Raw genomic sequence first — 21,434 nt, forward strand, 5'->3', positions numbered from 1 at the left:
GGAAAAAATACGCATCTGCCTAGCAAAAATCTTTATAAAACAACTATATTTACTACAAACAAATAATAATTATTTATCCTTCAGAATAATCTACGTTTACCACTCTTTTACAATATGCTATCTAATAAGCAATTTCAAATGATGAGCTTAAGGAAACCTATACATGCTAAATTCAAAGATATCTGGTAATTTGAAGGCAGATATAAAATGGAACCAAGTTATTCCAAAACAATGTCTTACTGTTCACTAGATGCTACTTAAAAGCTATGAAATCGTTGAGAGACTGATTTTGACACAGTTGTTATCTGATTTCTTTTATTGTGGCAAGAGCTAGATCTAAGTTTCTTTTTATATTCTCTAAATCTATTTTAGTGGCTTAAGTTAAAGAAATTAGGTTTTCAGCCATGCCTGTACCTCCCTAACTACTGTTTTAAGAAGTCATTGTAACAGTGTTGGCTGTTAGCTTGCTTATGTTACATGAAAGAACATTTACAAGAATTTATTTACAGTAACTTTGCTGTGTCTTAACAAATCCAATTAGCATAATGGCTCAGGATGCTATTCCCCCATACCTTACAATGATTAGAGACTTTGGAGTTCGCATAATTATCATCATCCATTCTAGTGTTTTACCTCACATCTATGAAAGAGATTATACACCAAATTGAACACCCACTACAAGCAAATACTTCTAATGCAGTGGGAGACGAACGGCCATTGTCTTGTTCTCTCTAACATCCATAACTTTTGGAGAATGCCCCAAATTTTGCCATGATGGTTTCCTGGAAAGAGCCAGGAATCCAAGGGAAAAGGAAAATTAACTGACATTCACAGAGTTTACATGCACATGGAGTGAGATTTTGTTTTAAGGAAAGGGGTGCCATTTTAAAGATTTATTTATTAATGCATACGAGAACTGGGGTATAGGCCAGAGGTGTGGGGGGTGAGAGGATTCACCAGAGACAGAGTGGGGAACAGAACAGGTAGATCTACTGAAATACACTGCTGAGGGGAGCAGCGGGCAATTCAGGAGAGGTCTGCTGCACCATGTGGTTAGCTCCCTGGCTGAGGCTTGAACTCGTGCTGCAGTGACTGTGGACATCTTCATAGGTTGTATCTTAACCCCTTGTGCCACCAGGGAGGCCCGAAAAGGGGTGCCATTTAGAATCATTGCTGTCACAGGAGCTGGGGTGACTGTCCCTCACCTCTGCTGTCATCTAAGTGTTGACCTGCTGCCACAGCACAGTGGAGGAGCTCCCAGCCACCCATTCTTCAAATGCTCCCTCCCCACCCCTGTCCTACATCAGTCTCCACCATCTTCATCTTGATTCCAACAGCATCCTCCTACATGGTCTCCTGGCCACCAGGTGACTCCATATTTTGGACCCCAAACCCAAATATGTCATTTCACAAATAATTACTGTAAAGTGTTTGCCAAAGAGACAAAGCTCTTTACAATCTTTGTAATATTCTGTAATTTGAGAGAAGCTGTTTAAAATGACGAGGATAAAGTTCACCCATGTTGCCTCAATAATTTACTAGAGACACCAATGAGTCTAGCAGGATTTCATTCCTCACCTTCCTCTCGGCTCCCCCTAGCAGAAAGCTGGAGAAGGGGCCTGGAATGATATTAATAATAAAACTACTTATTATAAACAGCAACAAACCAACAGTTACTACGTGTGATTATAAATTTTTATAACACAAAACATTTGAAATTGCATAATATTGACAAATCTACAGGAAAGATTACAGAGTTGATAATTCATTAAAATGACTACATTAATCTCTCACATTAAAAAAAATGGCATTGCAACTTGATGGTAAAAATAGACTAAACAGTAAAAATTGTGAGGCAAAGGACCTATACCAATTTATTTAAAAATAAATTTAAGATCACATAGCCTGTACAGGTAATATCAAAAATTTGAAAATAAATGAAGACTATTTTTATAACATATGGATTTGAAAAGATTTTCTAGATACCTAAAGAAATGCAGAAACTATTAAAAAAGATGTCAAATATTAATCACAAAAAGTTAAAACATTTTGATGGCAGAAAAAGAATCATGACAAATGAGAGATTTTTAACCCAGTATCTGTGACACATGTAAAATGGTGAAATCAGATAACAAACTAAATACACAAAAAGGCCCAGCAAATTATTAGAAAAACATAAGTAAATCAATTCAAAACCTGTCAGAAAGATAAACATGTAATTCTCAGAAGAGCATGCAGACGGCTCAAGGATTCCTGCACCAGGCAAAAATGATGCAAAACAAAATACTGGGCTTTTTTGAATGTTATTTAATTGTTGCTTTAAATTTAAAATCTCTGTAGCTTAATAAGCTATGATCCAATAACACCACGGGGCTAGAGTCCTGCCCTCCATAAGCAAGAGGGCGACGACCTCAGCGCATAGTTATGAGAGAAAGGAGAAGAAGGAGAAATTAAAGGGATACCTAAAAGGGACCTAAATGTCCATCAGGGGAGGCGAAGAGAAAGGCCTTTGTCCTGTTGTGCACAGCTTGCTGGGCTGGGCTGTGTAAGGAGATGGCTGGTATGTGTGTTTCTCTTCTGAAACTGAACACAGCACACACACTAGGGGCACGTCCCAGCGTGGAAAGCCTGGGGCTCACTTGGCTAACAGGGTGCTGAGGTGGGGTCAGTGTAGGGAGAAGCTAGAAGGCAGCGTGGGTGAGGAAAGAGGACTTGAAGCAAGAAAGACTTCCTCCACATGGCACAAAAGTAAGACAGTATAAAGGAAATATTAATATGTTTAACCACTTGATCAATTTAACTTCATAGACAAAATGTGACAAAAATGTTATAGAAAAAATAAAAAAACAATACGCACTGCAAACTCTTTGTAAACCATATGGCAGAGCGAGACCGTGCCTCCCTTTTAGGAATTGCTCTTATAGATCAAAAGGAAAAACTAGCATCAGAGAGGCCCACAAGCTTATGAACACACAGGACATAAAACGAGGAGACATCCAGATTTCTAAGAAACTCTGAATTCATCAGGCATCTCCTGAAGCCAACAACTTTTTTAAAAGACGGCCCTATTTATTGAAGAGTTTAGTCCATTTACATTTAGAGTTAATATTGATATGTTAACATCTGTATTTGCCATTGTGTTTGTCTTTCCTTTGATTTTATTTATTTATTCTTTTAATAACTTTTTTTTTTTTTTGGCCTTCTTTCATTGTTATTCGTCGCTCTGAGGTTCTGGCTTTAGGACTCCTTGTAGTATTTTTTGGAGTGGGGGTTTAGTTGCCTACCTCATGGAGATTAAAAACCACACTACTGGAAGACCATTGGACTAATGAGGAGATCAAAGAAGAAATTAAAAAATTTTTTGAATTGAACAACAAGGAGGACACCAATATCCTAAATGTATGGGATGCAGCAAAAGCAGTAATAAGAGGAAAATATATAGCAATAGAAGCTCACATCAAGAAACAAGAAAGAACGCAAAGAAACAACCTAATCTCGAAGCTCAAAGATCTAGAAAAAGAACAACAAAAAAAACCCCAAAACCAGTAGAAGAAAAGAAATAATAAAAACCAAAGCAGAAATAAATGAAATTGAAACTAAAAAAACAATCCAAAAGATCAATGAAACCAAGAGCTGGTTCTTTGAAAAAATCAATAAAATAGACAAACCCCTAGCCAGGCTCACAAAGGAAAAAAGGGAGAAAGCACAAATAAACAGGATCATCAATGAAAGAGGAGAAATCACAACGGACACAGCAGAAATGAAAAGAATAATCAGTAACTACTATGAACAGTTATATGGAAACAAGTTTAACAATCTAGAGGAGATGGACAAATTCCTACAACTCTACAATCACCCAAAGCTAGATAAAGAAGAAATAGAACACCTAAACAGACCAATTACAATTAGCGAAATTGAAATGGTAATCAAAAACCTCCCCAAAAACAAAAGCCCAGGACCTGATGGATTTACAAATGAATTCTACCAAACATTCAGAGACGAATTAGTGCCTATCCTTCACAAACTCTTCCAAAAAATTGAGAAGGAAGGGACAATACCAAACACGTTCTATGAAGCCAACATTACACTAATACCAAAACCGAACAAGGACAACACAAAAAAGGAAAACTACAGGCCAATCTCCCTAATGAACACTGATGCAAAAATCCTCAATAAAATTTTAGCTATCAGAATCCAACAATGTATCCATAAGATAATTCACCACGACCAAGTTGGATTCATTCCAGGGGCACAAGGATGGTTTAACATCCGAAAATCAATCAACGTTATCCAACACATCAACAAAAAGAAATATAAAAACCATATGATAATATCAATAGATGCTGAGAAAGCTTTCGACAAAGTGCAACACCCATTCATGATAAAAGCCCTTGAAATTCTTGGGATACAAGGAACATACCTCAACATCATAAAGGCCATCTATGACAAGCCAACAGCCAGTATCATTCTCAATGGTGAAAAGCTGAAAGCAATTCCATTAAGATCTGGAACAAGACAAGGATGTCCACTCTCACCATTGCTTTTCAATATAATACTGGAAGTCCTAGCCAGGGCAATAAGACAAGAGAAAGACATCCAAGGAATCCAAATAGGAAAAGAAGCAGTCAAACTATCACTATTTGCAGATGATATGATATTATACATAGAGAACCCCAAAAACTCCACAGAAAAGCTAATTCAACTCATCAATCAGTTCAGTAAAGTGGCAGGATACAAAATCAACACGCAAAAGTCAGTAGCCTTCCTATACACAAACAATAAATCTGAAGAAGAAGAAATCAAAAAGACCATCCCTTTTGTTATTGAAACAAAAAAAATCAAATATTTGGGAATAAATCTAACAAAAGAGGTAAAGGACCTATACAAAGAAAACTATAAAACACTGTTAAAAGAAATAGAAGAAGACACAAAGAAATGGAGAGACATCCCCTGCTCATGGATTGGAAGAATAAACATTATTAAAATGGCCATCCTTCCAAAAGCAATATACAGATTCAATGCTATTCCAATCAAAATTTCAATGTCATTCTTCAAAGAAATAGAACAATTATTGATGAAATTCATATGGAATCACAAAAAACCCCGAATAGCCAAAGCTCTCCTGAAAAAAAAAGAAGGGAATGGAGGCATCAGACTACCAGACTTCAAACTATACTACAAAGCCATAATCATCAAAACCGCATGGTATTGGAACAAGAACAGACATACAGACCAATGGAATCGAATAGAAAATCCAGAAATAAACCCACAGGTTTACGGTCAACTAATCTTTGACAAAGGAGCAAAGACTATGCATTGGAGCAAAGAAAGTTTGTTCAATAAATGGTGCTGGGAAAACTGGGTCGCTACATGCAAAAGAATGAAGCTTGACCACCACCTCACACCATACACAAAAATCAACTCAAAATGGATTAAAGAACTAGACATAAGACCTGAAACCATAAAATATATAGAAGGAAATATAGGCGAAACACTACGTGATTTGCACATCAAAGACATCTTTACAGACACATCACCCAAAGCAGTGATAGTGAAGGCAAAGATAAACAGCTGGGACTATATCAAATTAAAGAGCTTTTGCACAGCAAAAGAGACAATAACAAAAACAAAGAGAAACCCCACCAACTGGGAGAACATTTTTGCACCCAACACTAATGATAAAGGACTGATCACAAAAATCTGCAAAGAGCTGATGAGTCTCAACAACAACAAAGAAAATAATCCAGTCAAAAAATGGGCAGAAGAGCTTAAAAGAAACTTCTCTGAAGAGGAAATGCAAATGGCCAACAGGCATATGAAAAAATGTTCAACATCACTTGTCATCAGGGAAATGCAAATCAAAACTACCATGAGATACCATCTTACACCAGTGAGAATGGCACATATTAAAAAAACTAGCAACAACAAATGTTGGCGAGGGTGTGGAGAAAAAGGAACTCTTCTGCACTGTTGGTGGGAGTGCAAACTGGTCCAACCACTGTGGAAAGCTGTGTGGAGATTTCTGGACCTACTAAACATAGAGCTTCCATATGACCCAGCAATTCCACTCCTAGGTATTTACCCAAAGGACACAGAAACATCAATTCCAAAGAACACCTGCACCCCTATGTTTATAGCAGCACTGTTTACAATAGCTAAGCTTTGGAAACAACCCAAATGCCCAAAAATAGATGACTGGATCAAGAAGATGTGGTACATATACACCATGGAATATTACTCAGCATTCAAAAAAGATAAACACATGCAATTTGCTGCAACATGGATGGCGCTGGAAGGGATCATGCTCAGCGAAATAAGCCAAAAAGAAAAGAAAAATACCGGATGGTCTCACTCATAGCAGGAATCTAGAAAACTTAAATAAGGGACCAGGAAAATGAATAACTATAAGAAAGTGAAAATCAAAATCAACAAAAAACTATGAACCAGAGACACTTTTAGGGGGGCGGGGGCGGGAGGGGAGGGATTGGGGTCAGAATGGGGGGGCTGCAATTGTATGGGGAATATAACAATAAAATTTATAAAAAAAAATAATAATTTTAAGAGATTATAATAAAGGCCAATGAAGAAATAATTCTAATTTAAAAAAAAAATAAAAAAAAAATAAAATGTTAATTAAAAATGTTAAAAAAAAATAAAATAAAAAAAAAATAAAAGACGGCCCTATGTGGCTTGTTTCCTAACTTTTATAAAACTATGCAAGCAGGTGTGACTTCTGAAAAATCCCTGAAGCATTATTATAAGATAAAAATCAACAAAACAGGGGGCCTCCCTGGTGGCACAAGGGGTTACGCACAGCACTGTGAATCTGCCTGCAGCCTCTGCAACACCATCAACCCCCGCCAGCCAGGGAGCTACCCACATGGCGCAGCAGACCTCTCCTGACTCGCCAGCTGCTCTCCTCAGCAGTGTGTTTCAGTCAGTCTGCCGGTTCTGCTCCCCACTCTGTCTCTGGTGAATCCTCTCACCACCCCCACGCCCCCCCATCTCTGGCCTGCACCCCAGCTCTTGTCTACATAAATAAATAAATCTTTAAAAAAAATCAACAAAACAGGACCCGCCTTCTATGACCACAAAGCATTGTAAGTTCCAGCCTGTTTTACAGGGCTGAGCTGCGGGTGAAGCTGGGCAGACGCTCCTGGAAGTCACACCCTCTACCTAGGCGCTGGGGAGTCGGGCCTGGAAAACTCACCCGCGGGACCACGGGCCTTGGAGAGGCTGCGACGGACAGTAAATGTGATTTATAAAACCGTGTCAGGAGTTATTTCCGCAAAGCTTAAACAGTTTATTTTTGTTAGCCTCTGTATCAGCAGAGTCCTAGCGGGAAGAAGGAGCATTTAGTGAAAGCCCGAGAGCTGCGCATCCAGGGAGCCCTCAGGGCGCACCCCAAGGTCAGCTCCCCCCCTGGAGGGACGGCGCCCTGGAGGCTGCTGGACCCGCCCTAATAGCCCATGCTGGCTGGTCAGGGCGGGGTGTCGGGCGTGCCTGGAGGCTGCGGGACCCCAGATGCTGGAGGCCCCTGGCTTTACCCGAGTAACCCCAGAAGGTAAGGCAGCTTCCAGCTGCGCCCTGCCCCTGAAGCCCTGCCCCGGCAACATTTTGCAAATGCGTTTATCTCTTGCTTGATTCTGTATGTCCAGAGCTTTGCCGCAGCAGCTCAAACCTCCAACTGCCACTAGCGCTCAGAGGAGGCTGATGACTCCGGGCCCCAGTTTCCCTGGCCTTGTGCTTCTTAATAAAGACTTTGCCTTTTGAATCAATACCCCTATGTTTATTGCAGCACTATTTACAACAGGTAAAACCTGTAAACAACCCAAATGCCCAAAAACAGGTGACTGGGTCATGAAGATGTGGCATATATACACAGTGGAATATTACTCAGCAATCAAAAAATCAAAAAAGATAAACTCATGCCATGTGCAGCAACGTGGATGGAGCCAGAAGAAATGATGCTCAGTGAAATAAGCCAGAAGGAAAAAGAAAAATATGGATGGTTTCACTTATAACAGGAATATAGGGGAACCAAATAAGACCGTGCCCGTGGCTGCCCAGGACGGAGCCTGGTCCCGGCAGGTGCACAGGGAAGCGCCCAGGGTGGGGCAGCGCTCAGGGTGAGGTGTCCTGAATCTGTCAGGACCCGAATGCAAGTTCCACCTGGTCAGCCTGCACTTTGGACATTCTTGTGTCCCTCTACCCGCAAATGCTCCCCAAAGCTCCTTCCCAGGGAAGACTCACTTGGGTCCTGTCTGCTGTCTCGGGCCAGGTGACCAGGGGCATAGCTCGGAGCTTGGCTTCTGTGCCAGGGGGTGCGGCCCTCATTCTGCTCCTAGGCCTTTTGTTAGGATTGGCCTGGACAAGCTTGGGAAGAGGTGGGTGCAGTAAATGCTGTTTGGAGTCTCTGGGTTTGGAGAGCGGGGCCCTTGGGTTCCCTCTGAGAAAGATCTCCCCAGAGCTCCCCTGTCAGCCGCCCGTGGCCGGTTTCCCAGACGAGTTTCTGCATGAGACGGAGCCGCTGGTTGTATTTAAAGAGCAGGTTTATTAGTGAAAGGAATGGAAAAATAAAGGACACTTGCACAGACACCAGCGGGCAGGAAGCGCTACTCCCAAAGGGACAGGTTTGCTGAGAGGCCTGCATGGTTGCAGGCGGTGACCTTGAAGAGAGCGGCCTCTGCTGAGGGGGTCCGTGAGAAGCCCTGGCAGGTGCAGGTCACAGCAGGCAGGAGGCCGCTGCCCTGCGGAGGAGGAGAGTGGGTGAAAAGAGGCACCTGCACAGGCACAGGTGGGCAGAGGGACTGCAGCCCCTTTGTGGGGGCAGTTAGGTTTTATCTTCTTTTGGTAGGGCAGGGCTCATCCTTGTGGGTGGAGGGTTTGTTCCTTAATCTCCATATCTTCACCTGCAGGCCTGTGCTTCTGACACTCCCTACAGGAGTCTGAGAGTTTCCATAGCTGGGTTCATGGCTGTGTGAATCCCTTCTACCCCCACCTCTGCCTGTGAGGCAGGTTCCTGAGCTGTGGTGACTCCTTTCCAGGTTTTCTATTCTTATCCTCCATCAAAGGGGCAACCAGTATTCCCATCCCTTCCCTCTGGGCAGTGTTCAAAGGTCAGAAACAGATTGTAGCGTGGATGTGATTGAGGATTGAGGGAGGAAAACTTAGAAAAAAAACTCCCATCAAATATGGCTTTTTTCCCCATATTTTTCAATGCAATATCCTTCCTCTGTTAGGATTTTTAAACTTTGGGCTGGTAGGTTGTGGCTAAGAACATGAGCAATGGAACCAGTGATGATTCGGTGGTTTGCCAAGCCTGGGCTAAATACATGATGATATATGATATTAGGAAAGTAGTTTAACTCCTCTGAATTTTTTTATATGCAAACAACGGGTTATAATAATTCCTATCCTGTGGTTTCTTCAAAGACTAAATAATATTATGCAGAAAGACATATAGAGGGACTGGCATAAAACGGATGGTAGCCAGCATCCTCATCATCCTCACCTTCATAAATTCACCCTAACATATTCTTCTAATAGAATCTAAGTAAAAGGAAACAGAGAACTGAAAGAAATTTGGGGTTATGCTTTTATGTTTAATAGAGATGTCTAGACTTGATATTCTTAGAAAATTATAGATAAAAGGGAAAAATGTAGTTCAGATTACTTCTACCTAATTCTGTCAACTCATAAAAAAATCACCTGAGGGATCTTCTGAAAACAACTTTTGCCCAGTCCCAACACAGTCTTCCAGCTCCAACAGCAGGAGGTCTCAAGAGATGAGACTTGGCCAGTGTTTTGAAAATATATCTCAGATTTTAAAATAAAACTAGGATTGGGAACCACTGTCTTCAATCTCATTTATGTATTTCTCTGCCCCTAAATCTCAAATGGGGAAAATGGTCAACAATCCGGTGAAAATACAACAAGGAATGCTGTGGGGAACTATTTTGTTAATGGCGGGAGGTAGTCAGCTAGAAAATGGCTGGCGGGGGTGTGACCAAAGCTTCCCCATCTCTCAGTAGGAAAGATGTACAATAAATTTCATGGAAAGTTACAAGAACAAAGCTAAGTTATTATAATGTCTGGCTGGTTTTTCAGGCTGGTAATTGCATGACTATGGGAAATGAAAGTGGAACTTTGGGGCAGCAATTGGAGGTGGGAATTACTGAAGCCTCAATTACAGAGACAATTAGAGTAGGTGAGGGTACACAGACCTTATTTACCTTAAATTATTCAAATGTCCCCATATTTTCATTTTGCTGGATAGGTAATGTGCTAACCAAACCTCTGTTACAGGAGGTTTGCTTTTTAGAGAGATGATAACAACAAGCTGAACTCAATTTGCTGAGTAAATTCGGATCAAGACTCTCAAATTTCTTTGCCTCAATCTGCCATTATAAAATCACCTCATAAAGAACCTTGATATAAATTACTAATAATGGTATTTGCAGGTTCCCACTTAAAATAAATTGTTATTTCAGGAAACCAATGAGAGGAAACTCACACTTGGGTTGTACAACCACTGAAATCCTCGTACTTGGAAGGTATCTCATTATTTCTGTTAAACTAGTCCTTTTGCTTTTAGATAAATTTCTCACTGTTAGTAAACACAGCTTTTAATTGCCTTATATGGTCAGAGAAACATCATTTGTCAGGAAAAATGGATGCCGTATTGTTTAATCCAAATTAAGAATATTTCTGGTCTAGAGAATACATAATCATCTATAAAAACATCCAAGGCATCCAGAATTTTCCTTGATTTGGTCAGTGTCTTTCTAGCTCTAAGATAAACAAATGTACTGTGAAATAATAGAAATGAAAATAGAAAGTAAATATTAACAGAAATATTTGAAACTTGGTTATTAACTATATACTTATCTAACAATATTCATCTACTATATGATAGGTAGCTGTACAGCTAGCTTTACCTATAGGTGTAAGAAGTCTACACCGATAATAGAATTTTAACCCAATCTATATCTTGTAGATCTTAAATATTATAATTAACAGATATCTACGACTCACTTAAGGCTCTGTAATTGATAGTATTTTAAAAGTTCAAAATTAGGAGGGAAAGGGATGGGGTGAAAAAAAGGGTTCCCTGTCAGCTCACCCCACTCTAGGGATAAAGTCTGAAGGCCTCACCTTTGCCCAGTTACTTTAATTCCCCCTTCCTGGGGTCTCCTGAGGCTCCTGGCTTCCTTCTCCTTGGAAAGTGCTGATACTACAGTGGAAATGTGAAAAGGCCTAAAGTAATCAAAGTTCTCTCAGCTTCTCCCCCTCACCACTCTGCAATGGGGCTGGAAGCAGCTTCTCTGACTGATTTCTCCTGGGTCCGGAAAAAATTCCTGCCTGACTTGCTTTTTACATCCAAACTTGTTGCTCCCTGTTAAAACTGATTGTCTTTGATTTTAAAAAAATCCTCTGACCTGAAAAACAGCCACACAATAGGCCACTTAAGGCAGATGAGTAATTATTATATTTTGGTCCAGGTACACAGGAAGCTTCTTTCCTCTTCTTCTCATAAATCAGAGAATATAAATTCTGATATCATTAAACCTCAATTAGCCAAATGGAAAGAAGGTCAGAGACTTAATTTGGATAATGAGGGTTGCAGATATGGAAGGGAAGTTCGTAATGTAAATAATGCATGTAGGGAAACAAGACCTAATTTGGAGAGCAGCTTTTCAGATAAGGGGTTCACATCATCCTCTGTTCCAGGAGTTGAATACAAATGCAGACAAAAATTCATTTGAAAAAAGGTTAAGGACAGATTAAAAAATTACAGAGATAAACTAGAGATCGAGACTTCACCAGATTTATGACAGCATGTTTCTTTCACTGAACAAACCATTTCCTTTACCCACATACATTTTATTTAAAAAAGAAAGTGTTGTTATAATGTGGGGCAATTTCTCATGGGCAGGGCCATTATAAAACACAAGTAACCTGTATCCAAACGTGCTATTACAATAAATACTCAAACTCTCTCTTCCCTTTTGGTCCACATGGACTTGAGAGAAGTTATTCTTGGTTCTCTTCCAAACACTTCACAATATTCTGCATTTGATTTAACACTGTATTTGTGGCCATTTGTGGCCAAAATTAGCTGTTCCATTTAGTCCATTCAGTAAAATAATCCATCCGTGGAGAAAAAATTAAAATTGAAAAATTGACACTGTCCTTTCTTTTATTTTTGACCACATCTTCATGTGTTCAAAACCATTTCAAAGGTTTTCTACGTATTTGCGTTTTTTAAAAGAAGAAAAATTCTAATGGTGAGGAAGAAAACATATCCTATAAATTCTCTGAGTTGGGCTTTAAATGTTCAGCTTTTTATTAGCAAATCCGTCAGACCTATGTTCCCTTTGGAAATATCTATACAATGATAAAATTATTCATGGAATGAAATTGATTTAACTAAGTTCACAGTAAATACATCATTATGCAAATATCTAGAATAGTCACAAGAAAGTAGATTTAATAGAAATAAATAAGTATTAGCTATTTTGAGAAAACATTGATTTAGTTTTAATTTTTTATTGAGTTAGCATTGCATTATAATGTAAGTTTCAGTTGTGCATCATTTAAAAGAACATTTATGTATACTGAATTAATTTGATTATTATAAGTTCAATTCTGTCCTTCACTTACCATTGTTCCCTTTCACCCACCTTACCCACCCCCTGCTCCCTCCCCTTCAGGTACCCTCTAATTGGTCTTCTAGTCTAAAACTCTTTTTGTTTAATTTACTTAATCTGAATATTATATCTGAATCTTTCATCTCAGGCTTAAACATATAGACATGCATATAATTTCATATTTTAAATAACTTGGGGCGACTTTACTTATCTAATGATAACACTACATAATATGTCCTTTCCTTTTAAGGGAGCAATTTGACTAATATGTGCTTTCTTGGAGAAAGAGAGAAAAATTTAATTCTTCAACAAGATCGAAAATATGGGCTTAAGTCACCTGTCTGAAGTCAGGGAATTATCCAGTTAATTCAAAATAAATCTTGACTTCCTGTTCCTGGACACAGGCAAAAAGAATTATTTTCTTTCTTTCTCCAAGCAGAGTTGTAATAATATGAACAGAAAACCTCTCTATCCTTTTTGCTCTGCCCTTCTCTTAGGGTTTATTCCTTACAATGAGAGTTGGAGACAGGAGCTCTTGTGTGAATGAGTTATTGAGAAAATGCTCTCGGAAGAAAGGGTAAGGGGAGAACAGGGCACTGGAAAGTTCTTGCTCTAAGCAAAAATAAACGTGATTTCTTGGTGCAGAGAGATTCAGCCTGAGCCTGCACGGAGCTTAGGAGCATGGTATCTGTCCCAAATTGCCTTCCCCATGGGGTAAGGGACCAGGGGGGCATTTGCACCAGCACTGGTCCGCAGTGGCCTGAGGGCTGGCTGACCCCAAGCTAAAGATGGTGGAGGGAGGGATGAGGGTCTCGCACATCCCCTGGGGCTGGGGGGCCTTTCTCTGCTGAGAAATGCTTGGAGCCTAACGATGTGAGAATAGGCAGAGGCACCCAGGAAAGCTCAGAACATTACATCAAAATTGCTGTGTGTATATATATATATATATATATATACATATATATATATACACATAAATATTGCATTTACGTCAAGCTAGCTAGATTAAGTCATCTTTGTTTAAAGTTTTTTCTAGAATGGCATATTCTAGAATGAGGGTTAGAAAAATTGTAAGGGACCAGTGAATAGTATCCTTCGCTATGTGGTCTCCGTCACAGACCTTCTTTGTTATGATCAAATTGTCTTACAACACTTTAATAATGTAAAAACCATTCTTAAATCCATGGACTGTATTTGAACAGTAGGTGGCAGTTTGCCAAGCCAGTCCTGGAATCTCCTAAATTTGTAAGCGTTTTTTAAAAAAATGCTACTCTCTATTGACACTGTGTAGACAAAAGTTGTAATTAGAATAGAAATTGTGGGGCTAATGTCTTAAATACGAGCCCAGACAGTTACCCCAGTCTGTCATAACAAAATACCACAGACTGGGTGGCTTAAACAAAAGAAATTTATTTTTTCAGAGTTCTTAGGATTGAGAAATATAAGATCAACTTGCCACTAGTTTATAGTAAAGCAGAGAGAGAGAGAGAGAGAGAGAGAGAGAGAGAGTAAAACAAGAGGGAGGGAGGGAGAGAGAGAGAAATTGCAAATTGCCTTGTGTGGCATCTTTCTCTGTAAGGACATCAGACCTAGTATGACCTCATTTCATCTTAATTACCTCCCTGTATGATCTGCCTCTCAGTATACACACATGGTCTTTGGGGCTCGGAGACAACCTAGGTAAGAAATTGGGAGCCTCGAGGTGTTGCTGGCCCAGTCCTCTGAGCAGTGGACTGAAAACAAGCCCTGGCCAAGAAACTCAGCCATGACACTAGCCAGGAGGCCTCTGGGTAAGGCGAAGCATTAGAGCCTGACCAGGGATTACTGCAGTTTCCTGGCGGGAGAAGGCAGGAGCCTCCTGCCCACGCCTGGGGTAGCCCAACCCAAAACAAGCCCCTCCCACCCCCTGCACCATCTCTGCCTAACTCCCTTGGGGAGCAGGTTATATTCTCCTTTTCCAAACTGGCTCCCTCAAATATGAGACGTCCCCAATAAAGCCTTGTCTGATTCAACTACTACTAGTGCTCTCTGGTGAATTCTTTCCCTAGAGGGCAAAGGATTCACTCTTTGGGGTTGAGTCCCTGGAACAGTTTCAACATATGAAATGGGGGAAACAAAATTCAGTTCAATGATTTCTGCCATGACCTTCCTAAATCCATGTCCTTCTCACATGCAAAATACATTCACTCTATCCTGACCCCGTCACTCACCACCACCACCAATGTAGTAACTCATTCCAGCACAGCTCTGGGGTCTCTCATCCAAAGCCTTATGTAAATATCGAGGTCAGATGTGGGTGAGATTCAAGGTATGGTTCATCCCAAGGCAAAAGCTCTGCAACTGTGAACCTGTGAAATCCCATGAGTTCTGTGCTTCCAAAATGCAATGGTGGGAATTCCCATTCCCCTACAGGGGGAGACTGCAAAGAAAGTGGTGACAGATCCCAAGCAAGTCTAAGACCAAAGAGGACATAGTCCAGTATATCAGGAAGGCAAGTTCCAGGAGATCTCAAGGCTACAGAGTCATCCTCTCTGTTTCACCTCAGGGAGCTAGTAGCGTGTCCCACCCATTTTAGGGTGTGGCCCCACACTGACTCTCTGTGAAGGTCACTTACCCTCTGAAGGGAGGAGGTCTTTTTTTTTAAGATTTTTTTATTTATGCATACAAGAGCTGGGGTACAGGCCAGAGGTGCAGAGGGTGAGAGGATTCACCAGAGACAGAGTGGGGAACAGAACAGGTGGACTGACTGAAATACACTGCTGAGGGGAGCAGCGGGTGAGTCAGGAGAGGTCTGCTGCACCCTGTGGGTCAGTTCCCTGGCGGGGGATCGAACTCATGCTCAGTGACTGGGGACAGCTTCGTAGTGCTGAGACTTAACTCTTTGCGCCACCAGGGAGGCCCAAGGGAGTGGAGGTCTTGGCTTTGCTGCTGTGAGGCTCACACTGTCTCTGTCCTTCCCTCTAAGTGAAGCCTAACTAAGCCAAATGGCGCAACAATGTTTGAAATGCATTTTATATGGTACCAGATGTGAACATGGAAGATAATGGCTACAAAACCAATGCTTAAAAATTAATTTTTAAATTATTTATTCAGAGGGATGAAAAATCAAGTATAGCTACAGTCCAGGGTGCAGAGAGATGAATTTTACTTGGAGGTTGCAGTAAGGTAATCATTTGGGTAAGATGAACTTTTGAGGAGAATCTCTGCAGTAGTGGAAACAAACACTTATAGAGCCAAGAGAGATTTAATGAATAATCAACTGAAAATATCACTATCTTTAAGTGTATTTTTAAGAAATGTCAAAACTGCCTGAGAGAAATTAGTCGCAGCACTTAAAACAATCAATAGTCATTATTTGCAAAGAGCTCCTGGAAAATAAAAAACAATAAAAACTAATATATTCTGACAAGGATGTGACTAGGGAAGTAATAGAAAAAATATAGATTGTCAATAAACGTGTGAAAATATACTACACTTTATGACTAATCAGAGGAACACAAAGTGAAACAATAAGACACTATTTCTCTCCTATTGAAAGAGTTGACATAAAATAATTCTAGTATAACTATGAAAAAAAAAATACTCTCACAAAATGCCAATGAAAGTGCCAACAGCTAAACTTTTACTGTAAATTGATAGCATCTATTAATGTTTTAATTGTACATAGCTAATGACCCAGCAACCCAACCTTTAAATATCTCTACTGAATAATAATTATATATAAAATTTATATATGGGGGGAGGAGAGAGAGGGTGGAAGGCAAAGAGGAAAGGAGGGAAAAACAATCTTAGAATTTAGTAATTAAGAAAGTACAATTTATACCTACACCTCTCGCTTCCTGTCCCAGCTGTGCTAATCACCATAATAATTGTAAACAAGTCACATATCTGTTCCCTCTCAGTTCCCCAACTGTAAAATTGGGCTAAATATAATATACACCCAAAATAAATTTTATAAGGATTAAGGGAATATATAGGGAGAATATATATATATATATAAATATATATATATATTTAGAGAGAGAGAGATACAGGTCATACATATATAGATAAAATTGATGAAGTTTTAAAAAGTGTGGCACAGTATTACTTTACAAAAGTTTAATTATCATCACAGTGATAATAAGCAACAATAATAATAAGAGATAATATGAGAACACTTCACGTTCTCGTTCGTAAGAAAAGGGCTTAAGCAATAGTATGGCCATACAATGGAATGCTATAAAGGATTTAAAAGAATAACCTGAATTTATATGTATTTTCCCAGACAAATTTTGTTTAACTAAATGAAGAATCAAATTGCATATCAATTTCATGGCATTTCATCATTTCATATTATTTCATTTAAGTAAAAATTAATGTCTGTGTATGTATCTATGTAGCGGAGTATTTTGGTCTCGATGATAAAAAACATTGTTCTTATTTTTCTACTTTCATTTCATGCCTTCATCAGTGTTCACTGCAGTTATCCAACTGGCGTGAGTATTAACACAGGGAACTAGGACTTCTAGATGGTAGGGAAATCTGGGAAGCCAGTGTTGAGGAATCAGCGGCTTGATTTTTAGAAAATATTAACCAGGCATAATGAATCATTTTTGATGTCATAAAAACCTGAACATTTTTGTTTCAATTGTTACAGTCACATGTAGATATAATTGTAATTCTGTTGTCATTATCTACATATCATTTAATTCCTGTAGAATTTTTGTTTTTTGTCAATGCTCTTATTTTATTACAAATTTTTGTCACAAGGCCAAATGGAAAAGAATCTTGGACAATACTATATCGAAATCAAAGCTTTGAGATAAATGAAAACTTTTTTGAAGATGTCTTAAAATATTTGACCTATGAATAAAATTATTAAATTTCTTGGGTCATGCTGACTTATGTCATGGTTCTGAGGTCCCCCACCCAACCCAAATATGTTGGCTTTAACTTCCATTTTATTATCAAAGATATCCAACAAATATTGATAAGGCAGATTACAAAAGTTTATAATATGGGGCCTCCCTGGTGGCACAAGGAGTTAAGCACAGCACTACGTATCTATCCGCAACCTCTGCAGCACGAGTTCAATCACCGGCCAGGGAGCTGCCCACATGGCACAGCAGACCTCTCCTGTCTCACCCACTGGTCCCCTCAGCAGTGTATTTCAGTGCATCTACCTGTTCTGCTCCCCACTCTGTCTCTGATGAATCTTCTCACCCCCTGTACCTCTGGCCTGTACCCCAGTTCTTGTATGCATAAATAAATAAATCTTTAAAAATTTTTTTAAAAAGTTTAATGAAGAACTCAAGCTAAGAACTCATAGATCTTAGATCATTGCAAACAGGGACAATGAAATGTCCTTGAAGGAAAAATGGATAAAATATCTCACTTAAATGATCATGATAACAATATTTGCAATAATATGTCAATGAATGAAGCACTGAAGGATTTAATTACCCCTTGAAAAGAGCAAATTTCTGAAGTGACTATTCACAGTTGATGAGGAAATGTAGATTCAGCTTCAGTGTTCAACTTAGGAATGATGTATAACTAGTGTGACTCTGCATTTAGGAAGCTTAATGGTGTGATTTTATGCTTTGTCACTTCATGTTCGAAGGATATTCTCTCTTTAAAATTTAGCATGGGTATCAAAGAGAACGTGATTTCTATCAGTTTATTTTAAATGAAAAATGAACATATAATTTAAAGAAAATGTGAAGTTATATTTCCAGTGTATTTTAAAAAAAGATTTCTAATGACAAAAGAATGAATAAATATGAATAAATGAATAAATATAGTTCATTCTTGAAATCTATGTGTCCAACACTCTTAGGATTGTTATTTTTATTAAAAAAATCAATAAACTCATGGTTACCCAAATGGTATTGATGATCACAAGCCCATGTGCATTATTAGTGTGTAAGTTGAGGTTTTCCTAAGAACCAGAGCCAACTGGATGGATGGACATATTGACTTATCAATTATGGAGAAGTCCCTTATGCACCATGTGTAAACTGAGAAGCCAGGAGCTGGTAGTGTGATTTAATCCAAGTCTGAAGTGCTAAACTTCTCAGAGCAAATTCTCATTTTCTCTGTCGTTTTTTCCCATTCAAGCCCTCAATGGATGGAATGAAGACGACCTGTGTGGTGAGGGTCACCTTCTTTATGCTGTCTACCAATACGTGCTCGTGTCTTCCAGAAACCCTCTCAGACACATCTTGAAATAATGTTTTTCCAGCTCACTGGCCATTCCTTAACTTCGTCAAGTTGAATTTAAACTGTGCATCTGAATACTGTCTCTATAACAAAGTCCTATCTATTTATGTGTTTAGGCAATGTTAATTTTCCGGCATAAAAGATAAAAGAGCGAGATCTGAGTATGTAAGATATTGAATTTGCTCTTTATTTTTCTTATTGTTGTTTATTGAAATCATGGCTGCCAGAGTTTATTATTCCTGAAATCCCGACAAACCTAATACCTCCCCTTCATCCTTAAATCAATGTCCATAATGAAGTTGATGATCAGATGAAAGAGTTATTATGAAGTCCTTCTCTTAATATGTTTATTATTCTGATGAATATACCTAAACCAGTTATGTGAGGGAGGATTTTTATGCTGTAATTGAATATTTGAATAACCCTAATCGACCCCATATAAACAAGAGGATTTTGGGTCAGAATTTCTGATTTTCATCTTGGTTTCTATCGCTTCTTTATTTACTAATAAAGCCTATTAGTTAACTGAACTTCATTGTCAGCTTTGGTCCTTCATTGTTGAAACTCCCAACAAACTGTCAGCTGTATCAGCATTGTGCCTAGCTTCATTTCAGGACCACCTTCCTGACACTTTTGACAGTTACATAAGGCTTTTTTTTTTTTTTTTTAATTAGCAATAAGGATACACTCTCCCTTATCTGGAAGGACCTGGTATGAAAACAAAAGACACAAGAGCATCATTCTAAACCTGTAAGTAGAAGGAGGATACAAACCCTTCACAAGTGCAGGATGCTGTGTTGAGGGGTGTGAGTTGGGGGATGATAAATGAGGACCCCAGTGGTGGGCAACCTAGCTGCAAACAGGGGTTCTGAATGGAAAATAAAGAGATGAAAGATGCCATCACAACAGCAGAAACAGACTCAGAATCTGAGTACAAACCTTTTACATGGAGACCATGTGTTCATGTAGCTGTAACTATGAGTTTACAATTTTAAACCACATTTATTGCATTTTTTAAAAGATTTATTTATTCATTCATACAAGAACCGGGTACAGGCCAGATGCATGGGAGGGTGAGAGGATTCACCAGAGACAGAGTGGGGAACAGAACAGGCAGACTGACGAAATACACTGCTGAGGGGAGCAGCGAGTGAGACAGGAGAGGTCTGCCATACCATGTGGGAATCTCTCTGGCCTGCTGGGATGGAACCGGCTCTGCAGAGGCTGTGGACAGCTTCACAGTGCTGTGTTCACCCGCTGGCGCCACCAGGGGAGGCCCACAGTTTTTACTTTTTAAGTAGCGCTGGTGTTGAAGTAAGTGCATGTGGTCCCTGAGGATCTAGGATGTTCCCACTGACATGAATGAACTGAAGTTTCTCTGCAGGAATGAAAGCTGAATGGGAGAACAGCTTGCATATACAAGCTTGGAATTGGTTAAAGAGTCTAAATTGTTGGCCAAGAGACAGGAGAACATAAGCAAAGAAAACATATATTCACTGCACGAGACTCAGTGTATCAGTGTGTAAGCCTTACTTAGGTGAGTAATAAGCATTAATAATATTAATAACTATTAAGTAATAACCAGTTATTTAAAATTCACTAAAATAAATACCAGTGAAATAGCATGTGGGAGTGAGTCTATAAGATGCAGGAGTATAGAATTTTCTGGAAGGCTTATAGTGAATGATCCTGATTTCCTTTTGTGCATAATTCAGAATCTCTTAGAAAGTTCTTCAATATATGAAAATATAGACAAATCCTAAGGCCTGTGCTGGAAGGACAACACATTACTTATAGAATCCATGGACATGATGCTCAGCAGGTAAGTTTTATTTCAGAAGATTAATCCTCAAAATAAAAGGTGTATATTAAGGTGTGTGCAGCAAAAAAAAAAATGGCATTTTATGTGTCAATTATCTTAGATATTAAATGACTAACATGCTGCATTACTATGCAGTCTAAACATCCTTGGGAATATCAAACAATGGTAAGGAAAAGCATGATCTTGCTGTCTAGAGTTAAAGTGTGTTATGCAGCTATTTTCACCAAAGATTTTTCATCATAAGACTTTCACTGATTGCAGGAAAGAATGTACAACACAAGTGTTTTTTCAGGTTTATGAGTTTATTTCTGAAAAAAATAAATTAAGCAGCAGTCTTTTTACAGGCACTAGGGTTACATAAATTATAAATAATTGTAATAAAAATATAGGTACATGCTAAGCTTAAAAAGGACTAAATGTCCAAGTTAACTTCCAGACTAATATATTTTCAAGTAGATGAAATTCTCATTCCAATGATCCTCCAAAAAGTAGAAATTAAGAGAACAACTTCAACTTCTAATAACTAATAATCTTCTTTGTATTTTGTAGTTCAAGAGACAGTTCCATTTTCTCATTTCATGTTCATTAAAATCTTTCACAGTAAGTAAGATAAACATCATCATTGTCATCCTCATCATCCCCTTCATTTTCAAAAGGCTGGGTCATTACTAAGACATTTACAGCACCTAAGTTTAATAAGAATGGGCTCTGTTAATAGTGTCAAAGAATAAGATTTAGAAAGAGGCTGATGAGGT

Source organism: Talpa europaea (genome assembly GCF_964194135.1).
Source record: "Talpa europaea genome assembly, chromosome: 6".
Lineage (NCBI taxonomy): Eukaryota > Metazoa > Chordata > Mammalia > Eulipotyphla > Talpidae > Talpa > Talpa europaea.